Source organism: Cebus imitator, unplaced genomic scaffold, assembly GCF_001604975.1.
Source record: "Cebus imitator isolate Cc_AM_T3 unplaced genomic scaffold, Cebus_imitator-1.0 Scaffold475, whole genome shotgun sequence".
Taxonomy (NCBI): Eukaryota; Metazoa; Chordata; class Mammalia; order Primates; family Cebidae; genus Cebus; species Cebus imitator.
The window spans coordinates 1,551,419-1,559,144 of NW_016107790.1; positions in this window are offsets into that span (position 1 = coordinate 1,551,419).

The window sequence follows — 7,726 nt, forward strand, 5'->3', positions numbered from 1 at the left end:
TATTTTGTGAAGACAGATACAAAGTAAAATTACTGGATTTAAGACTATGCATATTTTGAATTTTAAAAGATATTACCAAAATTTCCCTCATGAGAGTTGACTGTCCCACCAAAGTATGACTTTCTCCACCACTCCCCAGTTTTGCAGATCAAACACACAAGACTGACGTTAGTTAGTTACTTACTTATTAATTAATTAATTAATTTTTGCCTCTTCCTGATTTCTTATTAAGACTAGCTCTTCCTGGGTTAAGCGTTGGTAGGTACTTCCACGACTCAGTCATTCACGTGCATTGCCACTTTTTTACTGGATAATTTCTCACTGGATAATTTCTATTAAATAGTTTCTCATTGCTGTAATGTCAGATTTCTTTACATATTCCTTACACTTGGATAATGCAGGGTGTCCTTGCCTTTTCTTTATATATATTGTCTACTGTCTAATAAATGATTTATAGATTTGTTTTGTCAAATACTTCAGTATTTTTTAGGACTTCTGAGATCTTTGACTTGCTAAAGTTCTCCACTATTCCAAAATCAAAACATTTTCTTCTTATATTCTCTTCTAATATGTAAATCCTTGTCTGCTTTATTTTGCTTTTCAGTTTATTTGGCATTTATATTTCTAAATGGTAGACAGACTGAAGTTTACTTTTTCCAAGTGGGCAACCATCCCTTGTGCCAGTACAGTTTTGGGTCACTCATCTTTTCCACACTGGTTGAAAGGCCACCTTTATTTAGCATACCCTGAATTCTCTTGTGTACAAAGGTCTGACTTGATTATTGTAAAAGTTCTATAAATATCTTTAATCAATCCTATTGTCCTGCTTCAAAAAATTATTTACTATTCATAGAGTTTCTTCTCTTCACAAACTAGAGTTAGTCTATGAAAACTCTTACGATTCTTTTTAGATTTAATTGGGAATATAATGGAATTTAGACATATTTGAGGGGGAATTGAGACTTTATTAATAAAAAACCATTGTAATCTTTATATTTATTCTTGACTTCTTTTATATTCTCAGTAAAAATGTTAATTTTCTTCCTGTAAGTGCTATGTATTTTTTTTATTCAGTTAATTTTTAGGCTCTTCATATTTTTGTTGTTTTAAATAGTACTTCCCTTAGTGATATTTTCCTTTTTAAATTTTTAACTTAGTTTTTAAAATTTGACTTTTATTTTAAGTTCAGGGGTACATGTGCAGGTTTGTTGTATAGGTACATTTGTGTCATGGAGGTTAGTGTACAGATTATTTCTTTGCTCAGGTATTAAGCCTAGTATTCAATGGTTATTTTTCCTGATCCTCTCCCTCCTCCCACCTTTCACCCTCCCATAGACCCCAGTGTGTGTTGTCCCCCTCTATGTGTCTATGTGTTCTCATCATTTAGCTCCCACTTATAAGTGAGATGTGGTATTTTGTTTTCTGTTCCTGCATTAGTCTGCTAAGGATAATGACCCCTAGTTCCATTCATGTTCCTGCAAAGGACATGATCTCATTATTTTTTCATGGCTGCATGGTATTCCATTCTGTGTAGAATGTAGCACATTTTCTTTATCCAGTCTACCATTGATGAGCATTTAGGTTGCTTCTATGTCTTTGCTATTGTGAATAGTGCTGCAATGGACATATGTGTACATATGTCTTTATAATAGAACAACCTATATTCTTTTGGGTTTATACCCAGTAATGGGATTGCTGGGTTGAATTTTTTTGGCTTCTTTTTTTTGAGACTGAGTCTCACCTGGGCTGGAGTACAGTGGCATGATCTCCGCTTACTGCAACCTCTGCCACCTGGGTTCAAGCGATTCCCCTCCTTCAGCCTTTGGAGTAGCTGGAATTACAAGCGTGCACCACCACACCCAGCTAATTTTTATATTTTTAGTAGAGATGAGGTTTCACCATATTGGCCAGGCTGGTCTCGAACTCCTGACCTCAGGTGATCCACTCGCCTAGGCTTCCCAAAATGCAGGGCTTACAGGCATGAGCCACCATGCCTGGGCTGGTAGTTCTGTTTTTGGGTCTTTGAGGCATTGTAACATTATCTTCCACAATGGTTGAATGAATTTACACTCAGTATATAACAGTATATAAACAGTATATAAACAGTATATAAACAGTATATAAACATCCCCTTTTTTCTCCAACCTTGCCAGCATGTTATTTTTTGACTTTTTAAAAATAGCCATTCTGATTGATGTTAGATGGTATCTCATTGTAGTTTTGATTTGCATTTCTCTAATGATCATTGATGTTGAGCTATTTTTCATATGACTGTTGACCGCATGTATGTTGTCTTTTGAAAAGTATCTGTTCGTGTCCTTTGCCCACATGGGTTTTTTTTTTTTTTCTTATAAATTTATTTGTTTAAGTTCTTTATCAATGCTGGATTTTAGACTTTTATCAGTTGAATAGTTTGCAAAAATTTACTCCCATTCTGTAGGTTGTCTGTTCACTTTGTTAGTAGGTTCCTTTGCTGTGCAGAAGCTCTTTAGTTTAACTAGATCCCATTTGTCAATTTTTCCTTTTGTTGCAATTGCTTTTGGTGTCTTCATCATGAAATCTTTGCCTGTTCTATGTCCAGAATGGTATGGCCTAGGTTGTCTTCCAGGGTTTTTATAGTTTTGTGTTTTACGTTTAAGTCTGTAATCCATTTGAGTTCATTTTTGTATATGGTGTAAGGAAGGGATCCAATTTCAATCTTCTGCATATGGCTAGCCCCTTTAGCACCATTCATTGATTAGGGAGTCCTTTCCCATCATTTCTGTTAAGTTTGTCAAACACAAAAACTATCAAGTTTTGACTGTATTTTTTCATCTGACTCCTTGCTGAAATCTCTTTTGTGGTGCTAACGATTTTCTAGAGTTTTATAATTACTGAGAAAGTAAAAATTAATTCAGGCTGAGAAAGTAAAAGTCAGTCTGGACATTTGTCAAACTGGGATAACAGACATAGATAAAGCCAGGTGCAACTTTAGAGGTGACAACTTGTCTTCTGTGAACAAGCTACAGCTGTGAAATGCCATTAACAACCCCCTCTTTGAGTAACTACTGCTTTCTTACTACGGAGAAACTTCGTTCTAAATAATTACAGACTGCCAGGAGCTTTGTTATTTGAAATTAAATCAGTACGAACATCCCGCTGTTTCCTGGGGGATCTAAGTCACTTTGACACAGAGAAGCAGCCTCAGTTTCCAACCCTGATGCAGAGCTTCAGAACAGAGGTTTGCAGACACAACGTTTTACATCTTTCTTAACTTTGTAGTTTCCAAGAACATAAAACCCTAGGCCCACTTTCCAGTCCAAACGTGGTGATGACCTTTTACACATAGCTCTGCTTTATTTTGAGCCTATCAAAAACCTGCTGGGTTTGAATTTTGACTAAATTTCATCCTTCTTCACAGTCCTAGAATAACTAAATCTTTACCTTTGCTTTTCCTGTGAATGGACTGCTTGTTGCAATGAATAAAATAAACCTGACTTAGTGAAACTACTGGTTAGGCTGGGACACTGCTTTGACTTTGTTCATAAATCATCTGAAAAAATGAAAAAATACATATGTGTTGACTCTTGTCTGTTTTAATATCATGCCCCTCATTTATCTGTAATCCTGGAAGCACTACAGCTTCTAGTACATCGCTAAATAGAAATAATGGGCATCTTTTAACTAATTCTTAAATTGTATTATAAATATTTCTAAGGTTAATTTATATTTAGTAGAATGTTAAATTCTGGTAAATACTTTCTTTTTTTTTTTTTAATTGAGACGGAGTCTTGCTCCACCACCCAGGCTGGAGTGCAGTGGTGCAATCTCAGCTTACTGCAACCTCCGCTTCCTGGGTTCAAGTGATTCTCCTGCCTGAGCCTCCCAAGTAACTGAGACTACAGGAATGTGCCACTGCATCCGGCTAATTTTTTTGTATTTTTAGTAGAGACGAGGTTTCACCATGTTGGCCAGGCTTGTCTCCAACTTCTGACCTCAGGTGATCCGCCTGCCTCAGCCTCCCAAAGTGCTGGGATTATAAATTAAATTTAATTTCCATTTATTCCAAGCTTACTGTTGGGGGTGAAAACTGTATGATAAAAATGATTTTCAGGATCTATTAGAATAAATGTTTTCCCATTAGTGTGCTACACTGATTGTATATATGCTTTTGAGTCAAGCTTCCATTGCCAGGATAAAAACAACTTGGTACAAAATATTTTTATTGAATGCTACTGCTATATTTATTTGGTAACATCCGTTGAAGGTTATTGTGCCTTTTTAATAAAATTGATCTATACTTATATTTTTGATATTTTGTGGAACTATTATAATCACGCTATTAGAATCTTTTAGTTTTTCCAATATTCTGGAGTGCTTTAAAAACATAGGAAGTTAAACATTTTGTGCAAATTTGGTAGAAGGTTTTCACAGAGCTTAATGATTTTTAGGCATGTTTGGCCTTTGTGTCAGTCAGGGTTCAACCAGAGATACAGGACTCCTGGCAGATGTCAAGACACAAAATTGCAACAAGTTTAGTTATATATCCAATGGGCTTTTATTCATGATTCATAAATCTCTCCCATTGGGGCAATGGCAGAATCCACAGGGGAATGGCCAGTGGGTTTTGTGAGGTGAGAACAAAGAAGCAGAGCAATAGAAAAAGCACTGCTTGGTTAACATTAAGTTACTTGTAAGTTAAAGCATGGGGAACTTCCTGATTACACTGACTGAGGTAGGCTGAGCTCTTTCTGATGGGTTGCTGTGAATCTTTTTTTCAGAAAAACCTGGTTGGTTTGGGGATCTATCTGCTTCCTCAAAGTTTCTGTTTGATTATGTGACACTTAGCATGAGTCACTCCATTTTGGTTTGGTCTGGTCTGTTGAGCAGGACCTTATTCCTCCCATATTTTTAGTTTAACAGACATATAGCAACAGGTTTATTCCTACATGCAGGCTGGAACGCTGCAGGCAGAGGATGAAACTGCTACCCATGTGTGAAGTTTCTTCAGGGAAGTTTCAGTCCTGCATTTAAGGCCTTTCAACTGATTAAATCAGGCCCACCCAGTTTACTTAGGATAATGTGACTTAAAGTCAGCTGATTATGAACTGCAATTACACTTACAAAATCCCTTCAAAGCAACACCAGATTAGTGTTTGATGGAATAACTGAGGACTGAAGCCTACTCAAGTAGCTACATCAAAATACCATCGCAGTTTCTATTACAATACGACTCCTTGTTAATTTATTCCTTTTTCTACTACCACTTGAATAAAATTGGTAATGTGCACATACGTACATTTTCCCCTTACTTATATGAGGCTATAACATTTTTTCTGAATATAACTTTTGCCCAATGCATAGTTTTTTGGTTCACATTCTTCACATTAACTTCCTTTCATTGCATGTTTAGGTTAGTTGTTGTTTTTTTGTTGTTGGTTGTTTGTTTGTTTTTGCCGAGTTCCACTCTTGTTGCTTAGGTTGGAGTGCAATGGCACAATCTTGTCTCACTGCAACCTCCACATTCCAGGTTCAAGTGATTCTCCCTGCTCCCTGAAACTGTAACCTCAGCCTTCTGAGTAACGGAGATTACAGATGTATACCACCAGGCCTGGCTAATTTTTGTATTTTTAGTAGAGATGGGGTTTCCCCATGTTGGCCAGGCTGGTCTTGAACTCCTGACTTTAGGTAATCCGCCCACCTCAGCCTCCCAAAGTGCTGGGATTACATGCAGGAGCCACCGTGCCTGGGCAGAATTTGATTTTTAACCTCTCATGTGGCCACTACTTTTTGATATCGTTGGAAGTGGAGCTAGAGGGTGGTGAGTAAGGCCCTCACCCCGGCAAATGCCAAAAGAATGTGGGCGGTAAAAAAATTTTATTATTCTCCAGGCAAAGTGGAATTCCTTCTAAAACATGACATTTCCACCCAAAACATGTCCTGTGAGGAGAACCAGAGTGACCTAAAATTCACCTATGTATCACTATCAGACTGCTAACTCCCCATTAGGATCCTTTCCAGGATAGGAAGTTACTTTGTTTTATTTTTATTTATTTATTTATTTATTATACTTCAATTTCTGGGGTACACGTGCAGTTCTTGCAGGATTGTTACATAGGTATACACATACCATGGTGGTTTGCTGCCTCCATTCCCCCCATCACCTACGTTAGATATTTCTCCCAATGTTATCCCTCCCCCAATCACCAACCCCCAACCCTCCGCTAGCCCCCATTCCCCAGTGTATGATGTTCCCTTCCCTGTGTTCGTGTGTTCTCATTGTTCAACACCCACTTATAAGTGAGAACAGGGGGTGTTTGGTTTTCTGTTCTTGTGTCAATTTGCTGAAAATGATGGTTTCCAGATTCATTCATGTCCCTGAAAAGGACATGAACTCATCCTTTTTATGGCTGCACAGTATTCCATGGTGTATATGTACCACATTTTCTCTATCCAGCCTATCCTTGATGGGCATTTGGCACCACTGGTGGGAGTGTAAATTAGTTCAACCATTGTAGAAGACAGTGTGGCGATTCCTCAAGGATCTAGAATAGAAATACCATTTGATCCAGCAATCCCATTACTAGGTATATACCCAAAGGAGTACAAATTGTTCTATTATAAAGACATATGCACACGTAAGTTCACTGTGGCACTGTTTACTTTTAATTGACAAATAATAGTTGTATATATTTATGGGACACAATGTAATGTATACACTGTGGAATGATCAAATCAGGCCGACTGACATTTATCACCTCATGTGCCTATGATTGTGTTTGTTTGCTTGCTTTTGAGACAGAGTCTCACTTTGTTGCCAAGGCTGGAGTGCAGTGGTGCAATCTCAGCTCACTGCAGCCTCCGCTTTCCAGGTTAAAGCAATTCTCCAGCCTCAGCCACCTGAGTAGCTGGGATTACAGGCACCTGCCACCAAACCTGGCTGATTTTTGTATTTTTAGTAGAGACGGAGTTTCACCATGTTGGCCAGGCTGGTCTCAAATTCCTAACCTCAGGGGATCTGCCCACCTCGGCCTCCCAAAGTGCTGAGATTACAGGCATGAGCCACCATACACAGCCTCAAGTACCTATCATTTTGTTGAGATAGGAACATCTAAAGTCCACTCCTCTAGCAATTTTGAAATATACAATACAAGACTATTAACTATAGTTGCCATCTGTAACTATAAATTTTGCTGTAACAGCAAAAATAATCTCATAAAAAACTGGGCTAGGCCGGGAGTGGTGGCTCACACCTGTAATCCAAGCACTTTGGAGGCCAAGGCAGGCGGATCACCTGAGGTTGGAAGTTCAAGACCAGCCTGACCAACATGGTGAAATCCTGTCTTTAAAAAAAAAACTGGGCTAAGGATATCAATACGTAGACATTTTTCAGAAGATGGCAAGCAGGCCACGTGCAGTGGCTCAGGCCTATAATCCCGGCAGTTTGGCAGGCCAAGACAGGCTGATCACCTGAAGCCAGAAATCGGAGATCAGCCTGGCCAACATAGAGAAACCCTGTCTCTACTAAAAAATACAAAAATTAGCTGCGTGTGGTGGCACATACCTGTAGCCCCAGATAGTTGGGAAACTGAGGCAGGAGAATCACTTGAACCTGGGAGGTGGAGGTTGCAGTGAGCTGAGATCACACCACTCTACTCCAGCCTGGGCGACAGAGCAAGACTCCCTCTCTCAAAACAACAACAACAACAACAACAAAATAGAGCTTCCATATGATCCAGCTGGGTAT